The sequence below is a fragment of the Maniola jurtina genome, chromosome 21 (genome assembly GCF_905333055.1).
Source record: "Maniola jurtina chromosome 21, ilManJurt1.1, whole genome shotgun sequence".
NCBI classification, from domain to species: domain Eukaryota; kingdom Metazoa; phylum Arthropoda; class Insecta; order Lepidoptera; family Nymphalidae; genus Maniola; species Maniola jurtina.
The window spans coordinates 7,173,008-7,194,038 of record NC_060049.1 but is presented as its reverse complement, the minus strand read 5'-3'; the positions used below and the strand labels follow the sequence as shown (position 1 = coordinate 7,194,038).

At 36.1% G+C, this 21,031-nt stretch overlaps 1 protein-coding gene across 1 annotated transcript in view; it reads right to left on the bottom strand.

Moving 5' to 3' along the window:
• Positions 1-21,031, bottom strand: part of LOC123876385 (AF4/FMR2 family member lilli) — a 343,642-nt gene that overhangs the window by 242,106 nt on the left and 80,505 nt on the right. The window lies entirely within an intron of this gene.

The following is a 21,031-nucleotide window of genomic DNA, read 5'->3' as shown; positions in this document are numbered from 1 at the left end:
CGCGAGCATACTAGTGTGTGTGCGTACGTGTGCGTGCGTGCGTGAGTGTGCGTGTGCGTGTGCATATGCGCGTGCGCGTGCGCGTGCGTGTGTGTGTGTGAGTGTTATGTATACTTACATGTATTTGTTTCATCAAAACATTGAATAAAAAAATCTTATTTTATTTGAAAAATATATAAATTGTAAGTAATTTGTAGGAATACGTAACAAAAGATTTTAATACAAAATAACATTCAATACATTAAAAAAAACCATTTAAAAACAAAAACCTATTAAAACAAGGCAAGGTCACACTATCGAAGAGCAGAGAACAAAATGAGATATGCAAATCCGTTAATATAATAAAGAAAACTGAATGGAATCTCATATTGGATAGACACGAAAGCAATCACGATAATCTTCGGCTGGTTGTAGCGGATATTCGATTATTGGGCATTTAATCGATATGACGGAATCGATATCGTTATGGGGAATATTTTTAACGTGTTAGTTCGCCTATTCAAAGTGGCTCATTCAGTTCACCAACCTAAGACATCAACTCTAGGATAAGACAGACGGATACACACTTCAGAGCCTATACTTACACCCTAGCTAGAGTCGCTGTTTTAGGGTGGATAAACGGAATAAGTCCATAAAATATCTGTAATTAAATCTAATAACCTTCTTTTTTGAACATTAAAAAGTGAACTTTGTTAGACATCCAAAAACAGTTTCTTTTAACTAATCATTTATTTATTAACTTTATATCATGAAAATCGTTGATATTTTATTTTACTTTAAGTAAACATTTTTCTCTGAATATCATAGAGTACTTATACATAATATTACAAGTGTATGAAAAATGAAAAAAAGAAAACTATGCAAATATAGTTTTGTTTTAGGAATGATCAAAATTCATATTCAAAGTATTTTTATTCAATTAAACTTTTACAAGTGCTTTTGAATCGTCAAAATAATCTACCACTGGTTCGGAATGCCGTTCCTACCGAGAAGAACCAGCAAGAAACTCGGCGGTTGCTCTTTTCAAGTATTCAATATTTATGTACAATAATATGCCACAACGAAAAGATTTAGTCACAACTAAGTATTTAAATCCAACTGTCAGAATAGAACACAGCAATCACGAAACCTAATCTTGTGGTTGTAACTTCGTAACCAATACCCACCATTGGGTATTAATCGACGTGCCCGGGGAATATATTTATCGTGTTATTTTGCCCCCGGGGGATATTTCGCTCCGGCCGATACCTCCGATACAAAGAAACAATTACCGCGGAAGATAAACGGTTTAATTCCATGTTGTTTTCTAAATCGCTCACAACACATCTCGTTCATGAATTTTTCCAAGATTAACAATTTAAATTAAACTTGAAAACAATCTTTGGTATTATAAAGAAAGAGTGCGAATTTTGTGTGTGTATTGTGAGTAGGGCACGCAAATTGCGGAACTCATTCCCTTCGGCGGTGTTCCTATAAGTTTTGGGAACAATATGGGGCTATTCAAGAGGCGGATCAACAAATCCCTAAAATGCCGGCAACGCATTTGCAATTCCTCTAGTGCTGCAAATTTTCATGGACAGCGGTAATCACGGCCTTGCTGGCTAGCTTAACAAAGCTTGCTCGTTTTTTTTTTAAAAGTTAGGTAGGTATTTCTATAGCCGATGAAGCCTTATTAACCCCCGATCCAAAAAGAAGGGTGTTATAAGTTTGACGTGTGTATCTGTGTATCGGTCTGTGGTATTGTAGCTCCTAAACGAATGGTCCAATTTTAATTTATTCTTTTTGTTTGAAAGGTGGCTTGATCGTGAGTGTTCTTAGCTATAATCGAAGAAAATCGGTTCAGCCGTTTGAAAGTTATCAGCTCTTTTCTAGTTCTCTTATAGAGGTATTTGGGTCGGAGGTTTTTTTTAAATTTTAAGTTATTTTCTGAACGCGATTCACTTTAATATTTAAACAACATTCGGAACGCACTTTCGATAAGTCTCTTTTTGTGAGGCAAGAAGTGTCATCGAAAGTGCGTTCAGTCAAGCGTAAAACCTGTCATTGGCAACGGAAAAACACCTACTCTAGATTACGTAAACTGTTAAATGAGATGTTGCTAGGAATCCGCACGGGAATGTATCCAGTAGTAATATAGTAGACTAGCTGATCCCGCGACTTCGTTCCCATGGATATCAGTTTTTAAAAATCCCGTGGGAACTCATTGTCAAACTCAGTGGTAAATTATTTGACGATTCAAAAGCACTTGTAAAAGTTTATTTGTATAAACATATTCTATTCTATTCTATTCCGTTTTTCCGGGATAAAAAGTAGGCTATGTCTTAATCCAGGGTATAATCTATCTCAATTTCGGCCAATTCCGCCCAGTAGTATTTGCGTGAAAGAGTAACAATCATCCATACCTACATACAAAACAAACTTTCGCGTTTATAATATTAGTAGGATAGGTAAGTGATGTTACCCTTAATCATAGAGGTTTATCCGTGTGAAGCAGCAAACTGACAGGAGGTCTGTAAATATAAATCATACCAGATAACAGCTAGGTAAATAAATGAACGGGTATCTACTGAAACAAAAACTAAGGAAAGTAACTATTTGGAAGAAACTCTTCTAGGTATTTTATAAGCACCTAATTATTAGTATTGATGATGTAGTTAAAGGCACTCTCGTAGTAAGTTGTATGTACCTACTTTATATGCATTAGTTTTTAAAAAACACATCCGTGCTTTTTCTCAAAACACAAAACGATTTACAACACTGTTCTTCTGGTGCTGCAAATGTTATGGGCGGCGGTAATCAGTACACTTAACATCAGGTGACCCGCCTGTTCGTTTGCTCGCTTTTAATACTAAAAAAATAATAAGGATTTAGGGACCATTTGATGGCTTTTGACCTCACCTACTCTTCAATGGGATCCTGACGATCAAACGGTATATGTATTATTTCAATTATTCTTTCTTTCTTTTCTTTATTATACATTCCTTCTTTATTGTCCCGGCATGTTCCCTAAACTAAAACTAAGTTCATACGCTCCAAGGAACTTCTATTTATCAAATAGTGGCCGAAAGGTCGAATATTAGTAGGTAAATTTGACTCAGGTAGCCCTATTATAGCCCTATTTTCTGTGACTTCACGTCATCATAGCCTAATATTCGACATATTATCGTCGGTTCAGTATCAAGCCGAGAACTCCCTCACTTCAGTTTACTCTGCTTATACTCGATAAGTTAGTACCAAGTACCATGATAGTTCCTAGTCTGTTATCACAGCTGCACGTTATCAAGACCACGCCAAGGTCTCGCAGGTCATCGCTACGAATCTAATTACGTTGCTTTCCATGGCCGCGCCTCTTATCACGCTTATCATCCCCTTATCACCGACTCGAGTTTTCGCAACTCCGCGATACACAATCGTTGTGAATTTGTTTGAATTAGTTAGGTACAAATATAATCAACTGTAACCTAGAAAGATACAATGAATCAATATTATTTATTCAGCGTTAAGTATTTATTACTTCTTCACATGGAAACAGTTCTATTTATTTAGGGCTGATAACGATTCGAAGGTAAAATTTTGTTTTTAATTTATTTATTTATCAACTAATACTACTTCGAGTAGCCGTGGGTTGACTGCATTATTATTATTTACACTGTCTTGATAACTATTTGTTTTTTTTTTAAATAGGTACATTTGTTGAAAATATATTTGTTGAAAATTCGGAAAGCCTCGATAGTACTTAGATCTACACATAGATTTAATAAGCCGTAGATTTTAACTTTACCACTGGCCTATTCGTATTTATCCTAGAACATATACTTAATTGTATCTCAAAACTTAAAGCATTACTAAAATATTCGTTAGCAAAGAAAATAAACAAGTAGGTAAAAACAAATTAAAAAATCTGCACTGTTAGTACGACAGTTCAACAGAATCGATATCAGACGCAATATTCCAATTTATACGACTTTGCATAGTTTCTAAATCTGCAGCATTTTAAAAATTCCGTCTACGAAAACAGAGCAGTTGGACGCCGCGAATGAAATATCTCTTTCGCAAATCGCTCCGACATTTTTATGAACAGTCTGGCGCAATTGTAAAACTATAATAATACAATCAATCGGTATCGAACTTCAGTCGGCGCCCAAAAAGGAAAACAACGGAATACACAGATAGAAGTAGGATACTAAAGGCTGCCTAATCCTCCTTAACAAATAATAGACAATTCAAACGTAGTTCGATACAGAAAACGGAATTTTTAACATGTTTTTACACATTAAGTAAATGTTTCAATTCAGTGCAAACTAACGGTAATATATCAATGTTTCGAATACTGAAAAGTGTCTTAAAAGTTGTTACTTGATCTTACGATTCATTTGACAAGTTTCTGGTATTCCATACTTACAGCAAATATCACAAATGTAAATTAAAAATTTATAACACCTCCGACAACTGAAGGTTACAGTAAACTAGAAAAGAGCTGATAACTTTCAAACGGCTGAACCGATTTTCTTGGATTATAACTAAGAACACTCTCGATTAAACCACCTTTCAAACAAATAAAACTAAATTAAAATCGGTTCATTAGTTTAGGAGCTACGATGCCACAGACAGATAGACAGATACACACGTCAAACTTATAACACCCCTCTTTTTGGGTGGGGGGTTAAAAAGATAGCAACTTAATCTCAAATCGCTGTAAATGGCCTTAAAAATTAATTAGCTTTTCCTTATATGGTCGTAAAATATTTGACGATCGCGATTGTCAGACAACAAATACGACCAGTGAATTTCGGATGACAACGCGAGAGCGACAGTTTGATTTCACGAAACAACTAGTATAAGCCTTTGACCGCAAACTGTTATTCCATTCCGCAGTCCACTCCCAGAACCGACTAGTTGTGAGTGACAAATTTGTTTCATTCGGACTTTTCACTGCAGTGAAATTAAGGATCGAAAGTTTTAAGCTATGGAAGGAGAGTCGATTCATTGTTCCTACCGAATATCGACATTCGACATCCTCTCAATGATTTACCATTTTTAACCCCCGACCCAAAAAGAGGGGTGTTATAAGTTTGACGTGTGTATCTGTGTATCTGTGTATCTGTGTATCTGTCTGTGGCATCGTAGCGCCTAAACGAATGAACCGATTTTAATTTAGTTTTTTTTGTTTGAAAGATGGCTTGATCGAGAGTGTTCTTAGCTATAATCTAAAAAAATTTGTTCAGCCGTTTAAGAGTTATCAGCTCTTTTCTAGTTTTCTTGTAGAAAAGAAGGTTAGATAACCGTTAAGTTCATAATATTATGTCAATAGACAAATGTCAAGCTGTCAAGATGGACGTTGCCTAAATACATAATTATTTATTTGAAAATGATGTTTTGGAAAACTCAGATACTTTGGATCGTCGGGGGTGTTATAAATTTTTAATTTACACTTGTATAATTATTCATTGTTTTCGGAGCTCTAGGTATATTGAGCCTATTTATTATCATACAAGATTAAACTGGTAACTGAACTATAGTTGAAAAATGAAAAATGAAAATCGTCGGTTTAATCACTAAAAAATAAAAATACAATTTACAACAACTACGAACTCTTCAAGTCGAGTTCTATAATATATTTTTTGTGGTATTTAATTTAATTAATTTTTTAAATTTAATAAACCTACTCACGATTACAATGTGTTACATACTTACGTGATTCTTCGCGTTATATACCTACTGTAGATTATTTCTTTAAGCAATTAGTTAATAGGTACCTTCGTTGCAGCTAGGCACCGAGGACAAACCTCTGTGGTTTTTTCGATGTTTTTAGATTAAGCTTTTATTTGTATGTATTTTGTTCTGATAATAAATTTAAAAAAAAAATTATCAGTAATCAATAGTACTATCACCTATCTTCGTTTTTGATTATTGTTGAGAACTGAACCCACAGTAGGTGGTAGATCAATGAATTCAATCAATGAATAAATTCAATGAATTCATGCAGAAAACCGATGGTGTGGCCACAGCTTGACATAGGTCTTTGGTGTGAATTCCTATACTTCAAGGTCCAGCAGAAATGTCGCCGCAATCGATGGACTCCCACAGCTGGACTAGACAGGTCTACTGTAGCTATGTCTAGACACAAGTCTTGTGCCACTTGTGTCTAGCGACCCCTTGCGACTCGTTTGAATATTGTCTATTCACCAGTACGAACTAAGGCCTAGATCTGAAAGTATACCTACCGTATGTATAGTATCGTAAATTTAAAAAAAAAACTGACGTAAGACGTGCAAAGAGTTTTTATTTTATAATGGCGAATCTATCGACCGTATTTCCTAAGTGCTTTTGGAGCCAACCAGCCGAATCTTAGATATTATTAGTTGAGTTAGTACCTATTAGACAAATAAACTCTAGTTTTATTTATAGACAAATTCTTTACAAAATGGTCTCTACTTTCTAATATTTTGTTAGTCATATAATTCTATCAATACTTTTTTTTTTCTTAAATTAAGCTTTTGTAACGAATTGCGATAGTCATGAAAGTAACAGTGAGGTTTATGACTAGGTAAATGATGCCCACGACTTCGTTCGGGTAGATTAAGGTTTTGTAAAATCCCGTGGGAACTCTTTGATTTTAGGAGATAAAAAGTACTATACTTATTTGTTAATTCAAAGCTATAATATAGTATAGAGAGCAATATAATACATATATCTCTATTCTAAGCAAAAAAGCCCTAATCAGTTCAGTCATTGTGGCATAAAGGAGTAACAAACCTTGAAACATCCAAACTTGCACATTTATAATATGTATTATTAGATTAGGATAAGTAGATACAGCAGATTATCATCCATAAAAAGAGGACTAAATATCTACTGGTTTAATATTATTACTAAAACAGAAACAACATCTTTTATCAACGGTCAAAGCAAAAGAATTTATAATGGCAAACCACGCCGGTGCGGTGTTGAAAATAATGAAGATTTAGAATGGGCAAAAGAAATTCAGATAAAGGATGGCGTAGTTTCGTTTGGAATACAAAACGCGGTCGCAAGAAACGTCCGCTCCAAAGAAAGAATGGTTCCTACCTTTTTTGCGCTGCATCTTTTAAGATAATAGTTGTTACGAGTACGACAATTAAAATAATAAACACAACTAACTATAAAATATTATGAGCGCCGGGTAATTTTTGTTTCAAGGTAGATATTAAAAATACGCTCTATTCAAATGAGCTTTACAATCTGTTAACCTTTAAAGCTCATTTTAATCTCTGCTCTGAATAAAGATTTATATTAAAAGGAGAAGTTAAGAAAGTAATTAAGTTATTGTTTTTAAAATAACAGTTATAATACAATGAATTTAATGTTTCGGAATTAATTTAGAGTAAAAATATTCTACGGATGCTGCATTTTCATCAAGAAATATAAAATAAACAACCACTGCTTAGTTAGGTACTTACTTAGGCAAAATAAAGATTTTAATATATTATTATCGATAAACATAATGTATACAAGTGTAAATTAAAAATTTATAACACCTCCGACAAGTGAAGGATACAGTAACTAGAAAACAGCTGATAACTTTCAAACTGCTGAACCGATTTTCTTGGATTATAGCTAAGAACACTCTCGATTAAGCCACCTTTCACCGTTTAGGAGCTACGATGCCACAGACAGATACACAGATACACAGCTACGCAGATACACAGATACACACATCAAACTTCTAACACCCCTCTTTTTGGGTCGGGGGTTAAAAAGAAATATCAGACATATCCAAGTAGGTCCGCTGGGTTTTGACTAGAGATTTTACATCAAAGATATTTAACTATTAATTATTATTATACCTTACTATATTAGTTGCAACAGCTTGAATGCAGGTTTTCTCTGTAAAGTATAGGCCGCCACTGAAAGAAATTTTAGCTAGTTTTCTGTACTTTAACTTTAATAGGCTCTGTCTAAGAAACTTCTCAACTACTATCAACTACTATAAACTATCTATCAAGTTAATAAATGCATCCTAATATTATTAATGCGAAAGTGTGTCTGTTTGCTAGCTTTAACGGCCCACCCATTAAGCCGGTTTTGATGAAATTTGGTACAGAGATAGCTTGCATCCGGGGGATGGAGATAGGCTACTTTTTTCAAGGAACATCAAAGACGGGATTTTTAAAAGTCGCGGACATCATCCTATTTCCATAAAAAAAACAAAAAATCTATACCTACCACTTTTTAGTGATCGGCATTAAACCATATAATTTAAGTTTGATGATTTAGCAGGAGGACGGGAAACTAACAATTTAGTAACAAATAAAAAAGGTAACATTAATATCGCTCATTTTCGAGGAGAGATGTTCGACCTTCTTTGAAACGCCGACAATGAAGGTATTTTGCAAGGCCAATGTAAAAGGATGTAACGCATAAGGGACATGTTATTTTCTAAAATTTTAATGCGTACTCATGGTAAAGGCACAGGTAAAGGTTCGAAATAATATCCTGTTTAACAAGGTCGTTTGTTAACAAATAAATGCTAACTTTACTAACAAGTGTAAATTAAAAATTTTCAACACCCCCGACAAATCATTTTCAAATAAATAATTATGCATATCTAGGCAACGTCCATCTTGACAGCTTGACATTTGTCAATTGACACTTGAATATTATGAACCTATGGGTTATCTAACCTTCTTTTCTACAAGAAAACTAGAAAATAGCTGATAACTTTTAAACGGCTGAATCAATTTTTTTGGATTATAGCTAAGAACACTCTGGATCAAGCCACCTTTCAAACAAAAAAAAGTAAATTAAAATCGGTTCAGTCATTTAGGCGCTACGATGCCACAGACAGATACACAGATACACAGATACACAGATACACAGACACACAGATACACAGATACACACGTCAAACTTATAACACCCCTCTTTTTGGGTCGGGGGTTAAAAACAACACACGTCATAATTTATTTTGTTATGTATAGTAATAGATAAAAAGTTATCTGTTTCGTGGTATCACCCATACAAGGGGTACCTACTATCCTATTCGGCGGGTTCAAGGATTGATCCCGGGCACGCACCTCTAATTTTTCGGAAATGAAATATCACTTGCTTAAACGGTGAATGAATTGTGAGAAAACCTCCATAATGTTCTCAAAGGTGTGTGAATACTGCCAATCCGAACTTGGCTGATGGTGGATTTCTCGTTGTGAGAGGAGACCCGTGCTTAGTAGTGAGTCGGCGAATGGATTGATCATGATGATGGTGATGAAAGAAATATCGAGGTGAAAATAAATAATTCAGCGCACTACGTAGCCATCATCTTCACCTATAAAACTAAAATACCTATAAAATCGTTTCATGACGCGGCCGCGTCTCTGTAAAATCTAGCATGTCCTGTTAATGGCACTTTACAACTAGAACTAATCTTTATTACTTTTAAGACTTAGCAGTTAGCGTTTATCGTTTTAAACTTTATGCAGCAACAGTTCTACGGGGAATTAACATTAATGTATGCAATTATGTTTTAGAATTTATATTTATTCGATGGAATTTTTTCTTCGGAATGGACCGACGATATATATATAGAAGAAAGTGGCAGGAAGTGGATGGATGCTGCAAACCGAGGTTTGGAAGCACTCATCGGGGAACATATACCTATGCCCAACAGTGGACTCTTAGGGATGACGATGAAGAATGGTTCCATTACAAGGATTCAAATATTGTAGCAGAGCAGGCGTCTTTTCTAAAATATTATAAACTAGAGGATGCCCGCGGCTTCGCCCGCGTGGATTTCGGTTTTTTAAATCCCGTAGGAACTCTTTGATTTTCCGGGATAAAAAGTAGCCTATGTCCTTCCCCGGGATGTATCCCAAGTCTGTACCAAATTTCATTAAAATCGGTTCAGTGGTTGGGCTGTGAAAACGTAGCAGACAGACAGACAGACACACTTTCGCATTTATAATATTAGTATGGATATGGATTAAAATACACCATGCCGCGCCATGTAATGTAATGTACAGCAAATTATTTGTGAATCGCACGAATTCCAATTTGGACATAGCGAAGAGATCAAATTAAGTTTACTTTGGAACAGTCTAGAAACATTGCGCGACTTTGACGCCTTGATTGAACGTAACTAAACCAGCATCTATACAAATGCTTGTCAGATTTGACCGATTATGCTTATTATAAGAAAACATATGAGGAGAGCAACATGTAAAAGTTAGTACGTTTCAGTAAAAGATATTTTTACATGTAACGAAACTACTTGAAAAAAATGTCGCATCCCACGCGGAGAAACTCAATTAAAAATAAAATTAAAATGTCTCTAAGAGCACTTAAGTGTTAAGATGCAGCTAATGAAAACATAGCCGGGTTCCATAGATGCGAAATAGAGATGCATCAGCTCATTAGCCGAACCGGAGTGCAGCTAAGGGGGGCAAGTGGTGCTAGAGAAAAGGGGTGATTTTTGAGAACCACAACAAGGCTGGGGTGCCTCCATGAAAGACGTCGTTTTAAATTTTAAACTAATAATAATTATAACAATTTTTTTTGTTGGACGGAGATATTGGTTAGACAAAAAAATACAACTGGTTGAGTGCGTGGGCTTTTTAGTTTTTACTAGCCTGGTGTGGTTGAGTGCGTGGGCTTTTTACTAGCTCGGTGAAAGATTACGAATGTGACTACGTGTATAACGGGAATCAAGTGTTATTTCAGTGAGCAGTACATAGTGTTATTAAAGTAATGGCTTTAAATCAATAGGACAAAAAACAACGCCATCTAGTTCAGCCCAACTGTCACGAACTGGATGCAGCCACTGGAATAATGTAAACAAGCCATTAAATCTAAAACCAGGTGCACAACTTGCAAATTCAATTGACATCTGTCTTGAATCACCATATATTTCTTAAACATCTAATACAGATAAATAAAATGGAAGTGTCTGTCTATGTGGAAATAACTACCTTTAAATAAGATTAATTCATTAATACCACGTGACTGTGAACACAGCTGAGAGCATTATATTTCTATTTAAGTCTGTATGTCCATCTATCCAATTTGTCCAGGCTTGGAAAAAGCTGTGCTGATATTGATAGAATTCTCGTAGACAAAATAAAGTAAGCTAGTTAGAAATAAGTCGGTCACGTAATACGCGGATAATTTTTATCCCTGTTATTGCGCGTTTTGATAAATCTTCGAACACAGTTTTGTGCGTGGTAACTTCGCTTTCAGGTATTTTTTCATCCCGAGAACCCAATCCAAGCGGACAAAGTCGCGAGCGAAATCTTTAACCTAGTTACAAATAGGTCACGTAATACGCGGATAATTTACATCCCTGTTATTATGCGTTTAGATAATTTCCGAACAGTTTCAAGCGTAGTAATTTCGTTCTCAATTAGATTTCTTTTTTATCCCAAAAAAAAAAGATTTTGTTAAAAGAACCCAATCCAAGCGAACGAAGTCGCGAGCAAAATCTTTCAGCTAGTTACAAATAGGTCACGTAATACGCGGATAATTTATATCCCTGTTATTATGCGTTTAGATAATCTCCGAACACAGTTTCGTGCGTGGTAACTTCGCTCTCAATAGAATATCAACTATAAATTGGCCTTTCGCTAACATGCTAACAAAGTAAACCTGTTCGATGCTCATAAATCACATTTAGATTAGGGTGCGTATGGAATTTATGCTCTCCATATTCCAGTCTTGTTATTTTGAGTTATTTCTAGTCATAGGAATAAATTTGTACAAGATTTTTGGGACAATCTCATTTTATATAAAGAGAGCGAGCTGTTAATCTGTCTGGAACGACGATGTAAAAACAAGAGTCAATTAAAAATTTATAACACCCGCCACAAGGGAAGGTTACAGTAAATAGAAAAGAGCTGATAACTTTCAAACGGCTGAACCGATTTTCTTGGATTATAGCTAGGAACACTCTCGATCAAGCCACCTTTCAAACAAAAAAAAACTAAATTAAAATCGGCTCATTAGTTTAAGGGCTACGATGCCACAGACAGATACACACGTCAAACTTATAACACCCCTCTTTTTGGGTCGGGGGTTGACAAACCGGTCAAACGCGAGTCTATAGCGATAGCTTTACGTACTAGACGAGCCACGTAAGATGATGGTGATAGAACAACTCTTTAGAACCAAAGACAATAGAAGAGTTAGTCGAGTGGATAGAACACGAAGGGAACTGACGTCTCAGAATGATTTCGCAAGCAGTTTATCAACAGTTTTAATATATTGTCGTGTACTTGTGGTTTCATATTATTAGTACAGTCGACGTGCTAACCTCAAGCGAGTCGACTCTCTCTTTCTATAGGGGCCAAGCGAAGCGTGTCGGCTGTCGAACGAGAGCCGTAGTTACACGAGCGTCATCGAGATAGGTAATTCCTTCAAGAGCTCTAAAGAGCACCCTTTTCAAACATTTTCTATGAAATCTTTATTTGTTACTAGCTGACCCATCCCGCTGATAAAAATTGGTTGTGCTGAATAAACTACTTTACAACAACGAAGTTTAGGTCTATTTTAGTTTGATGTTATAGTGATTCGAACTTTCGACACTCGAAAATCTATCACCGTTATCAAGTTGTGTGAATTCTTACTAAGTCTAGATTCTAAACTAGTACAAGTACTATATAAGTACTAGATATAATTTTATCCGCGTTTATCTACATAGGTTTTCAAAAATCACATAGCAACGTTTTAAAAGCATAATTATGGAAAGTGATAGATGATGGCTGCGACTACATCCGCGTGGATTTCTAAACTAACAAACAAATACACATTCGTATTTGTAATACATATTAATAACAAACTATCTCCTTCTTTCGCATGCTAAATCCTATAGATATTATGTGTCTTTCTCGTTTTAGGCTGAGATCTATAGAACGCACTTTGACTTAGCTCAGACTTAAGACACTGTCAAAACGAGATAGCGTCATACCGCTGGCATAAGTCTGTCTCGTTTTTTCTGGAACTTAAGTCTAAGCAAAGTCAAAGTGCGCTCTATAGATTTCAACCTATGTGTCGCTTTATCGTTTCATAGAGTTTCAAATCACAACGGACCTACTAAAGAAGTTCCGACTTCAAAAATTAGTACTCTACTATTGTTGGAATTATTTGGAGAAATGTAGTCTACGAACTGTTCATTAAGTGTCCGGAGCTGTAACAGTAACAGGATAGATCCGATTGCAGCTTGTAATGATCTTGTGGGGCTTTCCGCTTGCCAACCGTATCAACTAGTATTACACGTGTAATAACTACCATTTCATTGATACTGTATACTTAAAGCGAATAGAACCACTATTATTTATTGTAAAATCATCGATTACAGTTTACAAATCAAGGCTTTGAAAACTTTTGCATAATCTTTATCGCATGCGTAAAATATTTGTTTTTATTTTAAACGCATATTTTAAACTTAATTCGCTGAAACTGAACAGGACCGGCTGAACTGAAAACTTGAAATGTCTTGTTTTGAGGTTTTATCTATAACAACAACTCACACTAAGAAACGATTTTGAGGATTTAACAGGATCTAGCTATACTTAAATAAAACCTAGTTTGTACGTTAATTTGAGGGCTCTCTTACTTAATGTGAGTTATACATACCTAAGATAATAAGTAGGTACATAGTCCATACTAATATTATAAATGTGAAAGTGTGTCTGTTTGTTTAGTACCTTTTGCACGGTCCATTTTTTTATCCAATTTTGACGAGATACGCGTAGCTTGCATCTCTGAGACGGACATATAGACTACTGTTTAACCCCATCCCAAAAAGAGGGGTGTTATAAGTTTAACTTGTGTATCTGTGTATCTGTCTGTGGCATCGTAGCTCCTAAACTAATGAACCGATTTTAATATAGTTTTTTGTTTGAAAGGTGGCTTGATCGAGAGTGTTCTTAGCTATAATCCAAGAAAATCGGTTCAGCCGTTTGAAAGTTATCAGCTCTTTTATAGTTACTGTAACCTTCAGTTGTCGGAGGTGTTAAAAATTTTTAATTTACACTTGTGTTATACTTTTATTCCGGAAAATAAGTTCCCGCGGGATTTTTAAAATACTGAACGAACGAAGTTGCAGGTATCATCTAGTGGTATATTTGTAGAATTTAGCTCCTCTATTTATTAAAATTAAAGTTTTGACAACAATATCCCAAAGTGGCCCGTTGTAGGGCGTTACCGGTAAATCGGGTTTTTGTATACCGGTAAAACGGGACCGCTTTTATCAGCTGTTTATCGCGACCTTGTTTGTCATTATGAGCACTGCATTTCAACACAAGTGATTCCACTAGTAAGGGTACCACATGTTGTAAACCTATGAAAATCTATAGAAACAACCAGTCGTATCTAAAAATCTTTTGAATCTTAATTCTAAGTCGGCAACTTTTTCGGGATAAAAAGTAGTGTGTGTTACTTCGGGGTACCTATAAGGTATCTCCATTCCAAATTCCAGTAAATTCGGTTTAGCCTTTGTGGCGTGAAGGAATAACAAACATCCTAACTTTTGCATTTATAGAATAGAATAGAACAAAATAGATTTTTAATAAAAAATCAACTTTTACAAGTGCTTTTGAATCGTCAAAGAAAACCACGCACTGGTTCGAATTTAAAAATGCCATTCATACCGAGAAGAACCAGTAAGAAACTTGGCGGTTGCTGTTTTCAAATTTTCAATGATAGGTATCATAAATTATAATAGGATATTAAGATAGCAATAACTTGCAAATTCCTCTATACATCACAACTGAGCAATCTACGAAAACCGGCATAGATAAATTATACAAATTTTTCAAGTAGGTAATATAATAGTATAAAATAATACTGTGATATAGTCCGTGATCACTATGGGTAGGTATAGGTGAGGCTGGCATGGTGCCAACTCACTATGCCCTAGTCTCTGGCGCTCGATATTTTATAAAGCTTTATGTAGGAGCATTTATTAATTTGTTCATAATTTTTTATTCGATAACAAGTTAACCCTTGACTGCGATCTCACCTCATGGTAAGTGATGAAGATGATGCAGGACTGTAATCTATAAAGCGTACTTTGACTTTGCTCAGACTTAAGAGGGGTCTCTCCGTCACTCGCTTCATACAAACGTACTTCCAATTTCATTTGAATATTAAGCAACCAAAGTCCATGAAATTTTGCAGACATATTCTAGAAACTAATATCTATGTCTGTGGTTTTCCAGATTTCTGTTAATATATTCGGTTTCAAAGTTACGCGGTCTTAAAAATTCACATACAAATCTTTGAGCCCCTGTAATTTTAAAACTACATATTTTTAGAAAAATCTAAGTCTAAAATATCCGAAGTGCGGAATAACTTGGGTGGTAACTGGTAACTAAACGCAGTTGAAACCTCCCACCAAGCTAAATAAAATTACATAAATACCATTTACAATACTGGTCCACGATAAAAAACCGGTCAAGTGCGAGCCGGTCTCGCACACGAAGGGTTCCGTACCCTCGTACAAGATAAAGATATATTTAACTCTATTATGTGCAACACTGCAAGTTAATGACGGACAACGCGCATCTACATGTGATTAAGTCAACTAATAAATTATTATTATTTAATCGTTAACACATTTAAAACACACTATTGCGATGTAACCTCAAATTCACAGCTTTCGGTTTTTACCTTGTGCTAACTTGACCTACCAACGTACCAAACATGATCCTAGGTCAATGAGAAAGTACTCTATAGGTTTTGATTCCCTTGTTTACTCTTGATAGACACGACAGCAGACAACGAAGCGATCCAATAAGGGTTCCCTTTTTCGTTTTGAGGTACGGAACCCCAAAAACATAATCATCCAACCATAACATCTTACGGTGAAATTAGTTTTCAAGCACCAATGAGCGCTCGATGGTATCTCATAGCTACCGTGACCACTCTCATCATCAAATCAAAATCATCTAATAAACTGGTTTTATTGTGGCTTATTGATGTTTTCTTAACACTGAACGGAATTCGGATCTAGCGTGTGAAAGGCATCGTGAGAGAATAGATCTCTTAGTATGAGTTCGCACTCTCGATAACGTTGAGAGATTTCGAGTATCTAAACACTTAATAAGTGCATGCAAGCAAAACAATTAGTCCTATATGAAAATGCAATATGGCGGTTTTCGCAGAATCTAGACTGAGAAATAAAATACAACCGCAAGACGTCGGGCGAGTTTCCATCCTTATGTCGTCGACATTCCATCTACACGCACGAAACGTTTTGCCTCATCATTCCTCATACGCATGGCTAAGGTTTGGAATACTCTTCCCCGATCTGTGTTTCCTACCAATTACAATCCGGGTATCTTTAAAACAAGAGTGAATAGGCACCTTCTAGGTAAACGCGCGTTCTCGTATTCAGGGTGAGATTTATAGAGCGCACTTAGACTTTGCTCAGTCTTAAGATTGAGTTAAAACGAGACAGATTTATGAGGAAGATATACATCTGTCTCGTTTTAACTCTGTCTCAAGTCTAAGTAAAGTCAGAGTGCGCTCTATAGATCTAACCCACAGATTTATTGTATGATACACATGTGACTAATGGTAAGCCCGCACTGCGATATTTCACCGCGCGAATTTTGAATTTTTTTGAAGAATATTAGCCATGTTAAATGACTAATATTCCCCATTCCTCTCCAACTAAGCGTCAGGCTTGTGCTAGGAGTAGGTACGACAATAGTGCAACGGGCGGGGTTTGAACCGTCGACCTTTCGGTTTTCAGTCCACTCCTTTACCGATTGAGCTATTGAGGCTTCTAAATTTTTCCCCAATGAACTCAAAGATCGTTTTTTGAAGTCAGTTATTAAGTTTTTTTACGACTAAAATTTGAGATTAATGTTTTTACATTGAATACGAATTGATACGTCAAGACGAGATCTATCAAAGTTTTCGAGACGTGTGAACTCTTAATAAGCTTACTGATAATAAATATGATCAAATCTCCCACGAAGCTATATCCTTAGTTCTAAACTTTCTCGATAAGTCTCTGCTTATATGTAAGTGTCGGCTTATTATTGTAAGCCAATTTGATAAGTTCCAATCAGGATTTACATTTATGTAGGTATAATTATTATAATAATAATTTATGTAGGTATAATAGAAGATAGGAGGGGCATTCCGAACCAGGGAGTGGTAGATGCATTTGACGATTCAAAAGTAGGTACCTGTAAAAGTACATTTGAATAAAAATCTTTCTATTTCTAGTAAATATAAGGAGACTGATTAAACAGAGCGATAGAATAGATTACATTTTTTAACCCCCGACCCAAAAAGAGGGGTGTTATAAGTTTGACATGTGTATCTGTGTATCTGTCTGTGGCATCGTAGCACCTAAACTAATGAACCCATTTTAATTCAGTTTTTTTTGAAAGGTGGCTTGATCGAGAGTGTTCTTAGCTATAATCCAAGAAAATCGGTTCAGCCGTTTGAAAGTTATCAGCTCTTTTCTAGTTACTGTAACCTTGACTTGTCGGGGGTGTTATCAATTTACACTTGTACGTATAGATGTGTACTTTTTTGTAAATATTTAATAGGTATGTGATATTAATTGAAATTCCGGTAAAACGTGCTATGCTCCTGTTCAATATTATCATAAATAAATAATTGGATAGTAAATATAAGAAGTATCTCAAAATAAAGTAGCCGTCTCCATTAATGATCGTTGTAGGTGAATTTGGCGTGGCGCCAGCTCGCGGTGCCCTAGTCTTGAACGCTCGATAATTTTCATAGCCTGTGGACGCTCAGCATAAGAATCGGTGATTGATAAAGTTCATAGCACACCGCTGCAATAGCCGCACGATTCAAATGCAATATCACGAGTCTCTCTGTAGTAATTACTCTTACTTTATTCTTTTATAAATATATTTAGGTGATCCTAGAAATATTCACGGGGTTATTCACGACGTAAGCCCGAATAAAAAGCGTGAGTCAAAAAAATTTGGTGTAGCCACAGATTTACCGTCGAGTTAGGGGTTAATAGCTACGGGCGGCGTGGGAACTTAGCATAAGTATGGAACCCTAACTAACGAGACTAACTGATATTGTTTTGAAAGTGTCCAGGTTGAAATGGAGATGGGCAGGGCATGTGTGTAGGACTACAGACGAGCGATGGACTTGTTTGCTGCTGGAATGGAGCCAACGTACCGGAAGGAGGAACGTTGGAAGACAGCCCTCCCGCTGGTCAGAGTTCAGACGACGGGAAAAACTAGGAGGAGGCTCGCACAACACCGAGAGGAATGGCGTGCACGTGAGGAGGCCTATGTCCAACAATGGATTAACAAAGGCTAAGAAAGAAGAAGAAGAAGATTGAACCCTACCTTATGTGTATTCTGACACGCACTTGACCAGTTTATTTTTATTTAACGACATATTATGTACTGAAAAAATAATACGTTTCATTTCATGCTTGCGGTTTTGGCACCAATAGCAGCACTTGTAATCTGCGATTACCTTTAGTTTACGCTAAGGCATTTATTTATGCGTCCATTAATTGAGCACGCGTGCTGCGTTGTACCTTAACCTCGTTCAGGATAATTATTTGACATTCATATATTGAAGTTGTAGGTACATAATAATGAGCAAAAACTGTACATTAATTGCGGAGTACCACTAAGTACGCGTAAAATATCGAATCGATATCTTGAGAATGCCCGCCACGTTTTCTTGGTTACATTAGATACGACTAGCTGATACCCGCGACTTCGTTCGCGTGGATTTAGGTTTTTTAAAATTCACGTGGGAACTCTTTGATTTTCCGGGATAAAAAGTAGCCTATGTGCTAATCCAGATAATCTATCTCCATTCTTTTCAGCCCAATCCGTCCAGTAGTTTTTGCGTGAAGGAGTAACAAACATACACACACACACACACACACATATACAAACTTTCTCCTTTATAATATTAGTGTGATTAATCCCCGAATACTGAAAAACAAAATGTCTAACTGGAGGAAATCACCTCTAGGTATTAAGTTCGCTTATGCACATTTAATTTTTTTAAATGTAAATAAGTTTTGAAGATTTTCCTCACCATATAGAAAAGAAATAAAGCAGGATTTCTCGAAATCCCCACGGGACTCGAAGCTGAAGCGTGCAATAAAGCGTGTTAAACCAAAACAAACAGACACACATTCCGCATGTACTACCTATGTAATGCCGTAACGTTCATTATATACGTCGGAAATCGGAATATAAATAATATTTAAAAAAAAATATAGAAGTACCGCTGTAGTGTTTTGTCTCGTTTGGCTTCCTGCATTACGATTTACGACATTGTATTTTTAAGCCTTTCTTATATACATTACTTTTGCTTTCATTTTGGTCCAAAGAGCGCCTTTGCCTCGGTTTCTTTAGTGATATCTCACAATAGAGGCCCAAGCCGAACACTTTACTTTTCCGCTCCAAAACTCGACTCTGAATAACGACTTCAATATATAAAAGTTACAAACGAAAGTACTTATCTCTACTTGTAAGCGTCTATGCAGACATGAGACAGTCTGCATTGACCTTATAAAAGGTAGGTTACTATGTCGTTCATTAAAGCTAACAAGGTCAATGTTTTAAAAAACCTTACGTAATAATAATAACTGATGAAAGCTGTGAAAGCCTAGTGGTTAGGTTAGGACCTCCTAATCGGAGGTCGGGGGTCCGATCCCGGGTACTCCACCTCTAATTTTCGGAGTTATGTGCGTTTTAAGAAATAAAATATTCTTTGACTAGCGACCCTACCCGGCTTCGCATGGGTGCAATGCACATACTACATTATTTCTCGTCAAAAGTAAAGGATAAAAAATGGTTATTGTGTTATCCCTAAGAGATAGACGTATACCATCGGGGATATTTTTGTAGCTAGAAGGTGTACAAGACTGTAGTACATTATTTTGATCTATCTCATAGGGTTCAACCAGCGTTTGCAATGTAAGCTCAAAAAATGTTTTTATTTACAACATCGCATTAGAAAACTTTAAAATTATCAGTGTTTCTCTACTATATTATGCATGTATTATACATATAAACCTTCCTCTTGGATCACTCTATCCATTAAAAAAAATTCTTTATATCCTGTGCAACCGGATACACATTATACTAAAACTAATATCCAACTTTAATCGCATTTTCCTATTTGAAATAACAAAACCAACGTTTTTCCACGTGCAGTGCGAGCTTGTGAACTCAGTCATTATAACCACCTCTGCGTGGAGACACGAGGCACACAACTGTCAGCGAGGTATAAAACTAATAGGTACATGTAAATTCCAAGTTCCACATTTTACATTTATTTATTGTTCGACTAGCTGATGCCCGCGACTTCGTTCGCGTGGATGTAGGTTTTTAAAAATCCCGTGGGAACTCTTTAATTTTCCGGGATAAAAAGTAGCCTATGTGCTAATCCAGGGTAAAATCTATCTCCATTCTAAATTTCAGCCCAATCCGTTCAGTAGTTTTTGCGTGAAGGAGTAACAAACATACACACACACACACATACAAACTTTCGCCTTTATAATATTAATAATAGTGTGAAGTGTGATATACTGGATAGGGACTAGGGCTTGAGCTCCGGAATTCCGGTTTTGGAACATATATATGGAAAGAGGAATGCGATGCAAAGAGATATTATATACATACCTACTGTTAAAAAATTATAAGTAGAATATGGTGCTACTGCGTCACGGGTACGATCACATCAATCTACTGGACGGATCGGGCTGTTTGGCATGCAGCTATTATGACGCAGACATCCGCTAAGAAAGGATTTTCGAAAATACAGCCCCCAAGGGGGTAAAATAGGGGTTTGAAATTTGTGAAGTCAACGCGGATGAAGTCGCGGGCAAAGCTAGTATGCCACAAAATAAGATATGACTCGCTATTCGCTTCCACTGTTCATAATACCATTTAAGCATTAATGCAGATGTTTCGGGGAGTAGGGGAGCTATCACAAGTCAATTAGCGGTTTAGCCGCTAAGCGTGACCTAGATTGTAGTCTCGGTGTTACAACGAGATGTTGCGCTCCAAATTACAAGTAATCATAG